Source organism: Rhinolophus sinicus, linkage group LG05 (genome assembly GCF_036562045.2).
Source record: "Rhinolophus sinicus isolate RSC01 linkage group LG05, ASM3656204v1, whole genome shotgun sequence".
Classification (NCBI taxonomy): Eukaryota; Metazoa; Chordata; class Mammalia; order Chiroptera; family Rhinolophidae; genus Rhinolophus; species Rhinolophus sinicus.
The window spans coordinates 31,510,089-31,526,400 of NC_133755.1; the positions used below are offsets into that span (position 1 = coordinate 31,510,089).

The following is a 16,312-nucleotide window of genomic DNA, read 5'->3' on the forward strand; positions in this document are numbered from 1 at the left end:
CCAGCGCTGGCTTGGCCCCAGAGGTCCTCTTCCTTTCCAAAGCATGTGTTCTCCAAAGTGCTTGGTGATGGAGACCACAGGAAAGCCAGCGCATGTCAGGTGTTTGCTTTCTACCTTCTAGTCATGCTTGATTTGCTGCCTTTCCCCTGAACTGTGTACGGATGCCTTGTTTTGGCCTGAATTTGGGGACCCTCCTCCTCCTCTGGGAGAAAGCCTGTCCCTCTCCTCCTGGCCCTCTCTTTCTTGTGGTGAACAGGCACCCATGGGGTGTTCAATTCTGTTTGGCTCATGCTTTGGAGAACACTGAGAAAACCTGGGGGTGGGGAAGGCTCCAAGGAGCAAAGACCGGGAAAAAGCTGAGGAAGGCTGCCCAAGAGAATAGATTGTTGTTAGAAACAATTTTTTTTTTTTTTTTTTTTTTTTCCAATCTAGGCCTTTTGTGGCTGTAGGGTGGGGGCTGGAGAAAAGCACAGTAAACAGTCTAGGGACATTGGCTGTGGTGTGCATGGGGTCTGTTCTGACAAAGGAAGGCAGAAGGAAGTAAATGTAAGGTCCTCTCTCAAAAAGCTAAACAAATGTGTGACATCTTCACGGTTCAGGCAAGTGCGAGCACCAGTGTCCGTTACGTATGGAGAGGAGGTGGCTGGGTGAAGCGAAGACACCGGGTGCAGTGGAAGGGACTGGGGAAGGCAACAACTGGCTTCTGTCGTCCTGGCCCTGCTAGTTGCCGAGTGACCTTGGGCTGGTCATCAGATCTTCTCAGGCTTTGTTTCCACATGAGTGCATAATGCGCCCAACTGGTACAAATACACCCCTGTCATCTTACTCCTCTGCAGCCCTGGCCAGCAGGGAGGGAACTAGTAGCCCCACTGACACGTGAAGACACAGCTTTACTCTTCGATGTTCATGTGGGGTCTGAACAACCTCACAATCAAGTTTCTCTTTGGCAAGAGAAAAACTTTGTGCCTAAGGTTTCATGGAGGAAAGTAAAGGGACATCAGCTTGAGGGTGAAAATTTAGAAGATGAGGGAGTGTGCATTAAGTCCTCACAGCTTTAGGCTTGCGAACTTTCCCTTCAATAATTAACCACATTTGGTAATGTATAATGGTGCACCTGCTTTGGAAAACAGTCTGGCGGTTCCTCAATTGATTAAATGTAGAATAACCATACTAGCTAGCAATTCTACCCCTTCGCTATATTCCCGAGAGACATGAAAACACAGAAACTTGTACATGAATGTTCGTAGGAGAATTATTCTTAATAGCCAAAAAGCAGAGACAACCGAAATGTCCACCAACTATTGAATAGATAAAGTGTGGAATATCCATGCAAGGGACTATTACCGAGCCATAAAAAGGAATGAAGTACTGATACGTGCACAGCACAGATGCACCTTGAACATCTATAGTATGTCAATGAAGCCAGGCACAAAAGACCATGTAGGGCATGATTCCCATTCATACAAAATGTCCAGAATAGGGAAGTCTGTAGTGACAGAGACTAGATTAGCGGTTGCCTAGGTCTGGGGATGGGGAATTGGAGGATTAGGGGGGTGATAACTAAAGCATGAGAGGTTTTAGGTCAGTAAGTGTTCAAAAATTGACTGTGGCGATGTTTGCACATATCTGCATATAATAAAAAACCATTGAATGGTACATTTTGAATGAATTTATGGTGTGGGAATTATATCTCAACAAAATTTTTTTAAAAATCAGCCAACTAATTGTACATCCTCTTCCTCCCCCCCCCCACCCATGCACACGCCTGTAGTTTAGGCAGTTTCAATAACCAGCAACGTACTCAGCTCTTCCCTGCTGAGGTAAGCTGATGAAATGACAGGGCTGCAAGCTCCATGAGGCACAAGTGGGAGGCAAGGGTGACTGGAAGTGGCCCCTGCTCGAAACATTTACCTAACAATAATGTCACAAAATATAAATAAATTGATTAGGCAGCGATCTTCAGTGAACCAAAAGAGATTGAAGAAAATGGGCCAAATAAAGGTGTCGGGGAGGGTGCGTATTTCCCAAGGCAAAGCCGCTAGCAAAACTCCTAAAGTTTCTGTGAAGAAGAGACTTCCTGCCCAGGGAAAATGTATGTGGAGTTGGAGCTGCTGAAAATTCCTACAGCCTCTGAGAGAAATTGTGGCCAAGGATTACAGAAAATAAAAACGAATAAGTTCAGTTGCATAAAAGGAGTTAACAAGGCCCTCTTCAAAGAAAAGATGGAAAAAATGATAGTAGTTGACTTACATTGAGCCCGTATCCTGTGCCATGCACTGTTTTATAAGTGTTTCGTGTAATAGCTTGTTTATTCCTCACAGCAAGCCAAAAAGTTATTTGCTATTGCTATCCCTATTTTCTACATTAAGGAACTCAGCTACAGAGAAGTTGGGTCATGTGCGCAAGGTTACACAGCTAGTAAGTGGTGCATAAACTGACAGGGTGGTCCTGGCAGCCAGAGCCCCTGGGCCCATCTTCTCTGCTGTGAGCAGCTTTGTCCAGTTTGCCGTGTGCTGATCAAACATTATCACTTTCCGCACAGGCCATTCTACACAAAGGTAGAGCTATAGAACGGCGCTGGGCCATAGGCTTGCTGTGAGACCTGTGAGGGGAGACCCAGCGTTGTCTTCATTTTGATATCTCCTCCTGGTATGATACCTACTGGCTCACAGAAAGGGCTCGATACATATGTATCGCCTTGAACTGAATTCATTTGGTTGTATAATAAATAGAGGTGGTTAACTGACTTCCAGATTGTTGTTGATAGTCGGTATTTTGATATTTGGTGGGGATAGAATTATAAGGAGAGAGAATATTTATTCACATGTGCCCTTTTATAGGGAAAATGAACTAAGGTTCGATGAGATTACAGGTGGGCAGGTGCTCTGAGAGCTCACAAACAAACCTTTTCTGAAGGGGGAGCATTCTTCTTCCTTGGGAGTTTATTTTAAGCCTACCTCCTGGTGTGAATGTTGCTAATGAGCTGATGTTTCTCTGCGAGGTCACATTGAAAGGTCTGGGGAGGAGATAGCACAAGTGTCTATTGCCATCAACTTGAGGGCGTCTCTGACTCTGGGGCACTGCTGTAGCCTGGATAATTAAAATCCGTAGAATTGGTTCAGGACATAGACCGGTTCAGACCTATAAGAAAGGAGCTGTGCCCGAGGCCCCTCCTGGATTAGTGTGAATTGCTTCCCCTACACTTTCTAATGCCCAGCTTTCAGGCAAGAGGTTAGGAAACTGGGCAAGAGGGAAAAAAAGACTCCAGTCTCTCGATTCCCTTTTCTTGCAACTTTGCCCTGCACCCGGTTACTGTCTGACATTGCTTCATGCATTGGTCTCTCTCTCCACCCAGTCTAACGCTTTCCTAGGGCAGATACCTTGCTATGTCATAGTATTGATACTACAGCTCTACAGAAATGCAAAACTTCCTCCAGATACCCATTTTCTCATTTATTCTTCACCACAGCCCAGGGGTGAATAAGAAAAGTACCGTTAACGCTCTTTTATAGATGGGGCCTGGGAAGCACTTTTTTTTTTTTTTTAATTTTATTTTATTAAATTTATTGGGGTGACATGTGGTATATAAACCAAAAACAACAAAAGAACAAGGAAGCACTTTTTTTCCTGGTTCCTGAGCTGATTAGCGGGAGAGTCTGCTCTCTTGCCGGGTATCCTAGGTCCAAAATTATCAGATACTCCTGTATTCTATATTCTGGTTTCTATTCCTCACAGCATCTGTGAAAGCTTGAGTTTCAAAAAGATTGTCAGATAATGGTTTCACAAATCCTCATTAGCTTTCCTATTGTGTTTCGTGTGATTCAGTGGGAATTGGACTAAGGCCCCAAAATTATTTGTACTGGCTGAGCCGCTGACTATGAGACCTTTCTAAAGCCAAGCCCCCATGTACTCTCGAGGGGCACAGAGTCTAGAGAGAGAGACAGAGGATTAAGAAGGTAAGTGCAAAGAAGTGCTTCAATCTCCTTGAAGGGGGTTAACTTCTCCCTGGAACTGGAACCTGTGTCTTCTTTCGAATGCCTCCTTTAACTTCTGGACAACCTGCCACCCACTCGCTTCCCACTGGCTGTCTCCATTAAACCCTTTCTCCTGGGCTTTCCTCACCCCAAGACCGTGTGGCTGGTCTCTGCCTGGCAGCTGGCTGCCCAGGGCGCCTCCAGCTCAGACCTGTGCTTACCACCAGGCAAGAACCGCTCTTTAATAGAGACACACGAGCTGAGCTCATCCTCCAGCTTGTGTTGCTAAGCAGCTGGCTTTTGGTTGCCTGGAGATTATCATGGAGTTGAGACCACAGGGTGAAAACGTGTGTATCTCATCTGGCTCTGGGATGTGCTTGCATGTCTAACCACCACCAAACCTTTCTTTTACAGCTCTGATTTCATGGTAAATCCCTGTAACTTGAGGGTTCCTCCTTCATGTATTAGTTATTGGAAGTAATAAGTGCACAAAGATCATGGTCTGATATCCCCAGGCTTACAGGGATTGGTAGTTCTTCAGGATTTAAGAGGGGAGAAAACACCACACGCCTCTGTAATACAGAATAAAGGAAAGAAACAGAAATTGAACCTTTGTGCTTATAATGGAAGGGAGGAAAATTGTGCTTTTGAATTTTCCTCCGAGTGACTGTTTATTTGTGAGCGAAGAAATAATTAGAGGACGAGGCCTCACTGAGTGGAGAGCATTTTAGAAAGTTCCTGTGGGAGAGACTGTGACACTTAAAGTCTTTTAGGAAATGCAGAAATTATAGGTCCCTGGCCCCCTGGCTGGTGCTGTGACACAGTTACCTCTTCTTGAGGTTTTGACAGCTTTCAGATCTGGAGATAGGAGTGCTGGATAATTTGGGAGGATGTAACCACTCATTCCACCCACAGTGTGTTTGTGTGCCCAGAATAGTGCCCAGGTGGACAAGCCGTGAGTCCAACTCCCTGAGGCTCACAGAGTGGAATCTGGGGAGGGGATGCCAAGTGGGATTGATAGGACCTGGGACGCTGGCCTGTAAATTGTCATTTTGACACCGACATTTGAGGTAGAGCAGAGCTCAGGGACATCTTTAGTTTCCATCAACCCGGCTAAGTGAGTTTTTCGTCTTTACTGTGTTCTCGGCCCCGTTTCAGGCGCTATGGCAGATACAGAAGCACAAGACACGTGACTTCTGCCCCCAGACTGGTTGAGAAGACACGTGTGGAACAACGTATGGTGGGATATAATTAAGTGTTGACTTTTATAGCACAAAGCTTCAGTGAGGTAGGAAGGCAGAGCAGGGAGCCCCCCCTCAGGCTTCAAGGGGTTGGGAAGGCTCCATGGGGAGGTGGGGCTGGTGCTGGCTTTGGAGCATGGATTTCTATGAGCAGAGGAGAGGGAGGGAGAGATTCCAGGCAGGAAGAGCCTTGTAAGCAAAGGAGAAGTGGTTGGAGTGAGCTTGGAATGCAGTAGGAATGTGTGGAAACCACACTCACCAGAGCTAAATGTTCTTGGGTGCAGTGGGCAATGCAGGCCGAGGAGTTTATTGGAAGTTTTTAGAAGAGTGGCATGAATAAATCAACATTTAAACATGAGTTTGCTATGTCCTGGGCTCCTTGGAGATAGGGAGGAAACAAGAGAGGGAGAGAGAGAGAGGGAGGGAGAGATTCCAGGCAGGAAGAGCCTTGTAAGCAAAGGAGAAGTGGTTGGAGTGAGCTTGGAATGCAGTAGGAATGTGTGGAAACCACACTCACCAGAGCTAAATGTTCTTGGGTGCAGTGGGCAATGCAGGCCGAGGAGTTTATTGGAAGTTTTTAGAAGAGTGGCATGAATAAATCAACATTTAAACATGAGTTTGCTATGTCCTGGGCTCCTTGGAGATAGGGAGGAAACAAGAGAGGGAGAGAGAGAGAGGGAGGGAGGGAGAGAGATTGAGAAAAAGAGTTTGAGCGTGAGCAGTCCCTCCACAGGCCTTGGTTCCCAGTAAACAAATGGACCCAACCCACTGGGCTACATTCTCCCGTCTCCCCCTGTGACTTATGTCTGTCACAGACATCCATGGGAACCTCTCCTTGTGGGTGGGCAATGGGCAGTGACATTGACTCTTCATCCTTGGCCTGGCCATTTAGTTGCTAAGGAATTCATTTCTTGATGATTAGAACAAAGGGAAACAAATATACTTTTGTTTAAAAGTATAAAACAAATACATCTACTGCCAGAACAAAGAAATCCTGATGCCAAATTTGAGGCTTTCTTTACCAGACCAGTTGTTTTTGAAAAGAAAGATGAAGGACTGAAGGCAGAGGAGACGCTAAGAAAACAGTGATTGTTGGGGTGGGTTGAAAGGAAGCATTCTTCACTGTGGTGGGTGTTCTGTGGAGGCAGGATAGCAGGGAGGTTGGGATGCAGCCTCCTGCCCAGGCTGGATCCAGGCTCTGCCACTTCCTAGAAGTGGGACCTTGGGTTAGTTATTAAACTCACCAGGGAAAATACGAGTACCCAGCCATTGGGATAGTGGATGGGGGGAGGGGGGTTGACACAGTGTGAGGGATATAAATTATAAACATCTAAGTATTACTTTGTTTTGTGCACCTGAAACTAATCTAAATAAAAAAAAAAAGAAGAAGAACATGTATAAAGACAACAGCTTAAAAGAAAAAAGAAGAAAATATGAGTACCCACCACCCTGTCTCGTTAGGTTGTTTTAATGCTTTAAGGGGTGAATGCATTTAAAGCCTTTGGTAAAAGTTACTTAGAGATACTGCTATATTACTGGCTTCAGACACAGTGTTGAGAGAAATGAGTGTTTTGACCAGTACTGATTGCAGCAAAGAGTTCCACAGAAAGCGATTGATGGGAGAAGCGAGGCTGAATTCAGACCTTGGAACTTGGATTGAGGACGGATATAGAGGAGGACATAGTCCAGTTGCCAAAGCCAGGCCTGGCCTGTGCAGAAACCAGCAGAGCCCTGGATGCTTCAGGGCTCATAAGCCAGCTGGGATATGGACAGCTCTGAGTACAGAGGACAGGGAACCAGCCTGAGGGCCCATGGAAGCCAGGGCTGAGCAGCCAGAGTTCTCAGGTGGTCTCAGGAGAGGAAACCAAGGCATCCTGAAGAGGATGAGGGCAGGCAGTGGTGAGCAGGATGTTTTAATGGTATCTAACCCTACTTCAAGGGTAAGCTTGCTAAAATCTTAAAGCAGAGAAATATCTGGAGAATCATATTGGGCAACCAGAGCTTGAGGACTATTCTTGAAGATGCCAGTTTCTCATTTTTGAGACCTGCTCATATAACTTATACCAAAAGGTGAGGGTGCTCCCCTTTTTCTTTCTTACATGCCCTGGAAGCTAGCAAATTGTCCTGATCCTCATTTCGCCTGACCTCTCTAAGCATCCTGCATTTTTATGCTCACTTATTATCAGCAGGTATTTGCTGTGTACCTAAGATACATCCAGCTCAGCACTGAACCCAAGGGAGAATGCTGGAGCATGAGCTCAGGGAGCTCACAGGCTGATCAAGGATCACTTAGACCAAGGTTACTCTTCTCAAGAGCTAAGATCTATCATGTTGATGAGAGAAAACTGCAGTCAATCATCGTGGTCTGGGAAAACCTCAGCCGACTTCTAGGGACCAGTGGGACCGGGGCAAGCACTTCAAGGTTTTCCATAAGCAGACAGAATGATAGGGTAGACATTTCCGGCTCTGATGCAGAGGTACCCCAAGGGCGGGGTTCAGTGGGGGAATCAAGACTAATTTAGGTGGGTGGAATCAGATTGGCAGGATTCAGTGAGGCAGAATATTAGAAGCCTCAGTACCATCCACTTTTGGTTGGGAGTTTCTAGAATAGCATTGTGTCAGTTCCTCCTACATCCTAGGAAACTGGGGACTTGAATCTCACAGACTTCTGCAGTATAAATAACTCAGAAATTTTGAGAAATGACAAGGTTGGCAAGCATGAATTTTCAGTGTACTGCTCAAAAGCGGATTGAGTTTGCTGGGGGTTGCAATGATATGCACAGAAACTTGGCTGGCTAATTTTGAATTTCCCTTTCTCCGGGGCCCTGGCCAAAGATGTGTGGAGCAGAGGGGTTATCCACGCCTTGTTTCAGGGCAGCTGCCATACATAAGCACTTTCTTCAAAGAAAAGCCTGACACAAAGAAATTTCCATTACCCCGCAAGCCAGGAAGGAGCTAGTGAATGCAATGAGTTATGTGAGTGCCCACATCCTAAGGATCCTTTGTGTGTTATGATGATATCGTGATGGTGGTAATGGTGATGGAGGGAGTGATGATGTTGGTGATGATGATGGTGATAGTGGCAGTTATGATGCTGCTTATGGGGGTGGTGGTGGTAGTGATGATGGTGATGATTATGGAGGTAGGCGTGGTGACAATGATGGTGACAGCGGTGGTGAGGGTGGTGAAGAAGAGGAAACCTGTACTTCATATAGTATTAGCAGATTACATAGCTCTTCTGTACAGGTAATCTTATTTGAGGTTAAAGCAAAACCGTGAGGTAGACAGAGTAGGTATAGTTATCTTCAGTTGAAAGACTGAGAGTCTGAGCATGTGCAAGCCAGTGTTTTGTTTCATTTTGCTTAATTGCACCGCTGTGTCTCTTGTCAGTGAGTAGCAAATGAGTGGCATGGACAGTCATGGCTAGAAGTGTTCAGACAAAGAGGCTCCTATGGGTCAGAGGCACGAGAAAGGGGTTCTGGAAATCGAATGATTTTTTTCTTTTAGTGGTTTATTCTAGATACAAATCATTTATGAAATGTGTGATTTATAATATTTTCTCCCACTCTGTGGCTCACCTTGTCTTTTCTATCTGTTAGAACACAAAAATTTTTAATTTTGGTGAAATCCAATTTATCAGGGTTTTTTTGTTTGTTTGTTTTTCTGCATCATGTGTTGGTGTCCTAAGAACTCTTTGCCCACTCCAAGATCTTGAAGATTTTTCTCCTATGATATCTCCTACAAGTTCTATAAATTAGCTCTGAGATTTAGGTTCATAATTCATTTTGAGTTAATTCGTATGTATAAGGTGAGGGTCCAATCCATCATTGTGTCCGTGTAGCAACAGTTATTGAAAAGACGCTTTCGTTTCTGTAGGGTCTTGGCCCTTTTGTTGAGCACTGAGTAACCATAACCATGTTTCTGGACTCTCAAGTCTATTCCATTGAGCTATAGGCCTATCCTTGCATCAGTACCGCACTGTCTTGATTTCTGTGGTTTTGTAGTAAATTTTGAAATTTGGTAGTATGAGGCTTCCAAATTTGTTCTTTTTTTTTTTTTCTTAATCCAAATTGTTTGGGCTATTCTCAGTCCTTTATTTTTTCATATAAATTTTACGATCAGCTTATCAGTTTCTACAAAATGCCTCTGGGGATTTGGGTAAGGATTGATTTCAATTCAAAGATTAATTATTAAAAAGTGCTATCTTGTTAAGATTGAATGTTTCAGTCCATGAACATGGAATTTCTCTGCATTTATCTAGAGCTCCTTTAATTTTTCTCTGCAGTGTTTTGTAGTTTTCAGGGTACATGTCTTATGTATTGTTTGTTACATCTATTCTTAAGTGTTTTATTCTTTTGGATGCTGTTGTGAATTGAATTTTCTTTATTTCATTTTCAGATTTTCCTTTGCTAGTAAATGAAAATATTATTTCTATATATTTGTAAATATATAGTATTTCAATAATTCTAAACTATAGTATTTCTCTACATATATATTTTATACAGTCTAATTCCACTGGTTTTTTATAAGTTGATCTTGTAGCCTGCAACCTTACTAAGGTAGTTTATTAGTTCTAATATTTTTTAGACTTTCTCTATATAAGATTATGTTCATCTGTGTATAAAGGCAGTATTACTTCTGCAATTCAGAGGCCTTTAATTTTCTTTCTTTTTTCCCCCTTCCTTTATTGTACTGATTGGAATCTCTAATACAGTGTTGAATGGAAGTGACAAAAGCAGGCCCCTGATATTAGCAGGAAAGCATTTAGTCTTCTACCATTAAGAATGATGTTAGATAGGGGTGTTTCGTAGATTCTCTGGATCAGATTAAGGAAATTCCCTTCTGTTCTTAGGTTTTTTGAGTGTATGTGTTTTTCTTAGGTTTTTTTTTTTTTTTTTTTTTTTTTTTAATCATGAATGAATGTTAGGTTTGTCAAATGCTTTATCTGTACTGAGATGATTATATTGTTTTTGTCATTGAATATTATGGTGTATCACATCCATTTTTTTTAGATATTAACCCAGCCTTATATTATTGAGATAAAACACACTTGGTCATGGTATATAATTCTTGTTGGATTTGGTTTGTTAATATTTTTAATTCAACTTTCGTAAACTAAAAAACAACAACAACAAATAAAAGAAAAACAGTTCAGCCATTTCTCCTACCCTCTCTCCCCTTCCTCTGGCAACCACCAGTCTGCTCTCTGCATCTATGAAATTGGTTTTTAATTTTAAAAAAATATTTATACTCCACATATAAGAGATATCACATGATATTTGTTTTTCTCCATCTGACTTATTTCACTTCGCATAGTGTCCCTGAGATGCATCCATGTTGTTGCAAATGGCAAGATTTAATTTCTTTCTCATCGCTGAATAAATATTCCATTGTATATACATACCACAATTTCTTAATCCATCCATCTATCAATGAATACTTAGGTTGGTTTTACATCTTCACTATTGTAAATAGTCCTGCAGTGAACATGGCAGAGGCGGGGGGGCATGCATATATCTTTTCTAGTTAACATTTCTTTTGGGGTGATAAATACCCACAAGTAGAATTGCTGGATCATATGGTATTTATTTTAGTATTTTGAGGAACCTCCATACTGTTTTCCATAGTGGCTGCACCAATTTACTGTCCCATCAAGAGTGCACAATGGTTCTATTTTCTCCATATCCTTGCCAACACTTGTTATTCTAGTTTTTTTTATAATAGCCATTATAACAGGTATGAGATGATATTTCATTATGGTTTTGATTTGCATTTCCTGATGATTAGCGAAGTAGAGCATTTCTTATGTACCTGTTGGCCATCTGTATGTCTTCTTTGGAGAAATGTCTATTTAGATCTTCTGCCCATTTTTAAATTGGATTGTTTAGGGTTTTGTTTGTTTGTTATTGAGTTGTATGAGCTTCTAAATATATTTTGTATTAGCCCCTTGTCAGATACATGATTTGCAAATTTTTTTTTCCCATTCAGTAAGTTGCCTTTTCATTTTGTTGATCATTTCCTTTGCTGTGCAAAAGCTTTTTGGTTTAATGTAGTTCCACTTGTTTGTTTTTGCTTTTGCTGCTTTTGGTGGCAGAGTCAAAAAATTATTGCCAAAATTTACATCAAGGACCTTACCACCTATGCTTTCTTCTAGGAATTTTATGAGTTTAGGTTTTACATTCAAGCCTTTAATCCATTTTGAGTATTGTGTAAGGTAGTGGTCCAGTTCCATTCTTTTGTATATGGATGTCCAGTTTTCCCAACACCATTTATTGAAGAGATGTTTTCCCTACTTCTGTCAGTAGAAGGAGGGAAATAACAAAGATTAGAGCAGACATACATGAAATGGAGACTAAAAGGAAAATAGAAAAGATCAAGGTAACTAAGAGCTGGTTCTTTGAAAGGATAAACATAATTGACAGACCTTTAGCTAGACTCACCAAGAAAAAGAGAGATTCAAATAAAATTAGAAATGCAAGAGGGGTGTTACAGCTGATACTACATAAATACAAAGGATCATAATAGACTATTATGAATAATTATACACCAACAAATGAGACAACCTAGAAGAAAAGGATAAAGTCCTAGAAACATACAACCTACCAAGATTGAATCATGATAAAATAGAAAATCTGAACAGATCAATTACTACTAAGGAGATTGAATCAATAAGCAAAAACCTCCCAACAAACAAAAGTCCAGGACCAGACAGCTTCACTGGTGATTCCTACCAAACATTCAAAGAAAAATTAATACCAGTCTTTCTCAAACTCTTCCCAAAAATAGAAGAGGAGGGAACTCTTCCAAAACATTTTATGAGGCCAGCATTGCCCTGATACCAAAATAAGGATGCCACAAGAAAAGAAAATGGCAGGCCAATATGTCTGATGAACATAGAGGCAAAAGTCCTCAACAAAATATTAGCAAACCAAGTTCAACACTACATTAAAAGGATCATACATTGTCGTCAAGTGGGATTTATTCCAGGGATGCAAGGATAGTTTGACATCCACAAATCAATCAATTTGAGAAACCACATTAACAAAATGAAGGATAAAAATCTTATTGTCTCAATAAATGCCGAAAAAGCATTAGACAGTATTCAATATCCATTTATGATACAAACTCTCAACAAAGCAGATATAGAGGGAACGTACCTCAACATAATAAAGGCCATGTACAATAAACCCACAGCTAACATTCTACTCAATGGTGGAAAGCTAAAAGCTTTTTTCTAAAATCAGAAACAAGACAGGATGCCCACTGTTGCCACTTTTATTCAACGTAGCATTGGAAGTCCTTGCCTGAGAAATTAAAAAAAAAAAGAAAAGAAATAAAAGGCATCCAAATTGGAAAGGATGAAGTAAAATTGTCACTGTTTGCAAATGACATGATATTATATAGAGAGAACCCTGAAGACTCCATCAAAAAAAGAACTGTTAGAACTAATGAATGAATTCATTAAAGTTGCAGGATACAAAGTCAATACAAAAAAAAAAATGTGTTTCTATACACTAATAACATGGCATCAGAAAGAGAAATTAAAACATGGAAATAGAATTTGAGCTTATAAGTTTGGGCTGAAAAGTTGGATAGTCAGAGATGTTAGAATGTAGATATGTGCATGTATGAGTGTGTTTGTGTGTATGGAGGGTGATGTTGTTAGAGTAAACGGATATTAAAAAGTAAAGATAGAAGCGGTTTCAGGTTCCTTGAGAGCAAGTGCTCAGAGGTGGTGAAGACGGGCAGGGACAATAGCCTTTGGATACATGGTTAATACACAAATTACTTCCAGTTGTGAGTGCTCAGAGCCTGTACCCCTGGCCACGATGTCCTTCATTTCCCTCGCCCAGTCTGGGGTGCATATCTTCAGAGGTGCAGTCTCCTGAAGATTTGTTAGGGTCAAGGTTGAGTTTGGGAGGGTAATGGAGATTGGTTAACGTCTTCCAAAGGTAGAGCCCTCGGGTTTAAGGGGTAGACCTTTGTTCCCAATGGTGGCTTTATTTATAATCTTTAGTGAAAGCTTTGCCAGCGCCAGTCCTAAAATCACAGCTTTCTTATAAGAACTTGTTGGCATGTGTCTCATCGTTCCATTTCAGAAAAATGTTTGTTGGTGGCCTGAGCTGGGATACCAGCAAAAAGGACCTAAAGGATTATTCTACCAAACTTGGAGAGGTCGTTGACTGTACAATATAAATGGATCCCAACACTGGCCAGTCAAGAGAGTTTGGGTTTATCCTCTTCAAACATGCAGCCAGTATGGAGAAGGTCCTAGATCAGAAGGAGCACAGGCTGGATGGCTGTGCCATTGACCCCAAAAAGGCCATGGCCATGAAGACGGACCCAGTAAAGAAAATTTTTGTGGGGAGTCTGAATCCTGAAGCCACTGAGAAGATCAGAGAGTACTTTGGCGTGTCTGAGGAGATTAAGGCCATTGAGCTTCCAATGGATCCAAAGTCAAACAAAAGGCAAGGCTTTGTTTTCATCACCTTTAAAGAAGAGGATCCTGTAAAGAAGGTTCTAGAGAAAAAATTCCACACCATCAGTGAAAGTAAGTGTGAAATCAAGGTGGCCCAGCCCAAAGGGTCTCTGAGCAGCAACAGTATGGCTCTGGGGACTACGGGCACCGGAACCAAGGAACCAAGGCAGCGGTGGTGGCAGTGGAAGTGGAGGTCAAGGGAGTACGAATTATGGGGAGAGCTGCGATGTGGTGGCCATCAGAATAAGTACAAGCTCTACTGAGGCTTCGGCAGGAGTACCCGACCAACCGCACACGCTTTGTTTGGATACGAGTGAACACAAACAATTATGTACCAAATTTAACTTGGCATCCTTTCTATGGCCTGTCCCATGTGCACCCTATTTAAAATTTCCCCTACGGAAATCACCCCTCCTGTTTAATAGTTCCAGAGCGCTAGTTGTTTTAGGCAGCATGAGGAGTCTCAGGCCAGAGCGGCATTGTGGGCTGATTTTATCACGGGTCACCCTGAACCAGGTGGGAGGGTCTGCTTCCCACTGCCGCCCTGCAGCCTGGACCTATGGACCCTGGTTATAAAGAGGTCTGTCTTAGAAAACCAGTGTCACCTTCTAATTTTATATTATTTGTGTCATACATTTCCTGTAATGGAAGTCTTCATTTTACTGTACTTTTTGGTACCTTTTGCGAATCTAATATATTGTAAGGTATTTTACACGTGTCCTGATTTTGCCACGACCTGGATATTGAAGCTATCCAATCTTTTGAAATAAAAATGTAAACCCTCCCTCCTCCCCCCCAAAAAAAAAAGTAAAGATATAATTTGAGAACTAACACATTTAGTTTAGTTTTCCTGGGTTTGGAGCCTAGGTGAAGGAAATTAATGTTTGTTAAACCCTGCTAAAAGTGCTGGGCCCTGTGCTTTTTATATACACTTTTTAAAAATGTGTATTTTTATATACATCATCTGATTTAATCCCCAAAAGCTCCTGTGAAGCAGGTATTATTACCATTTTACAAAATTGAAAACAGATGCATAAACAGAATAAATACCTCCCTCAAAGTCACCTAGTAAAGCCAAATGGATCCAGGCTCATCTGACCCAAAGGCCATAACGTTTTCCAGCATCCCAGGGCCTAACCAGGACCCAGGCACGCTAAGCACTAGTCAGTAACTGCTGCTCCAAATGTACACAGCCCGACATATGTTACACCGTTCTGTAGCTCAGCCAGAGGGGCGTTGGAGAGGGCTTCCATCTCCAGAACTGTAAATCAGCAGGTCACTTCCATCTCCCGGAGGCTGGTACTCTCTCCTGCACTGAATTCAAATATTTGTCTTCTCATTAAATTGGTTAAGCATATCATTGCTAACTGCTGATGGATGCTGAGGCAAAAATACAGCCTTATTTTTCTTTCGCTCTAGAAAGACTTTTCCATAGTGACTTCAGGGACTCGTTGAAACATCCCAAGTTTTATTCAGAGGTGTGCCTTCTGTGGTAGCGGTTGCCTTGTTGCATAACTTGGAGGAGGAAGAAGAGGATGGAGGGCTGAAGCATCCCCGTGTCTGTGGACTTGGCTTCAGTGAGCCCAGGGCCTGGGGATGGGTGTCTGTCTTCTGGGCTCTCAGGTAGCACCGCAGCCCTGAACTTGGCTTTTAGGGTTCCCTCTCACCTCCCTCCATGCTTCTCTAGGCTCTGGTTCGAGAGAAACTTGTTCTGTGTTGTGGTCTCTGAGAGAAGATGGCTTAGTCCCAGCACCATCTGCAAATTTTACTCAGGGTGTGTGATCATCGATTAAAGTTTAGACTCATAACAACAATGCTTTACATTTGAATTTAACGTTATACTTTTCTGGACACATTCATTGTGTCTTTCTGCAACCCTGTTTATAGAAGTGATGATAGATGTTTTTAACACAAGGATGCTGGTCCTGACAGAGGTGAAGTGTCATCCCTAGAACAACAGGAGCTGATGACAGAGATGGGGTGGGGGTGAGGTTTTTCTCATTCCCACTTCATGCTTTTTCCTGCCTCTCCATCGATAGTGCTGATGAGCATTTTTTTAATTTTCCCTAGAAAGGCCTGCAACTCGTGCGTATAGTACATGCACAACCAGCATTAGAGGATTCTGAAGCTCATGGAGGCCCTGGAGCGTTTTGTACCTGAGGCTGGCTAACTTTGCGGCCCTCTCCGTGGCAGGTGGGGGGCCTCTGGGTGGGTGCTCAGCTCCACCTGTCTCAGCGGTGCTTCTCGTTTTCACGTGCTTGTTGTACGTGGAGCAGGCCTTTAATGCCTGGCAGTTCCATTTGGAATTGTGTGTTCTTTCTGCTTTCCCCTTTTAGAAAGGATGGATTTAGCTCTGGCATGCCAAATACAAACCCTCACTTCATCTCAAGAGCTCTCTTTCCATCCACCCCTCCTCGGGCAGGCTATTTACAGACTTGTCATCCCACCACGCGGGTCAATCTACCAGTGAAATGAAAGGAAGGAAAGGCCCCAAGCCAACGGATTTGGGCAGATGAGCCTTATATAACACGTGCTAAAAATATGCAGCTAATTGGAATGGAAAAGCGAAAACTGAGTTGTGCTTAAGCTTTAGTCTGAGACATAGAAGAATGATAGGG

At 42.5% G+C, this 16,312-nt stretch overlaps 1 protein-coding gene and 1 pseudogene across 2 annotated transcripts in view; both read left to right on the top strand.

The window, feature by feature from the left end:
- The window catches only part of PRKCE (protein kinase C epsilon), a 469,050-nt gene that overhangs the window by 244,505 nt on the left and 208,233 nt on the right, over positions 1-16,312 (top strand). The gene's annotated exons all lie outside the window — the stretch shown is intronic.
- LOC109456374 (heterogeneous nuclear ribonucleoprotein A/B) lies at positions 12,183-14,311 on the top strand (annotated as a pseudogene).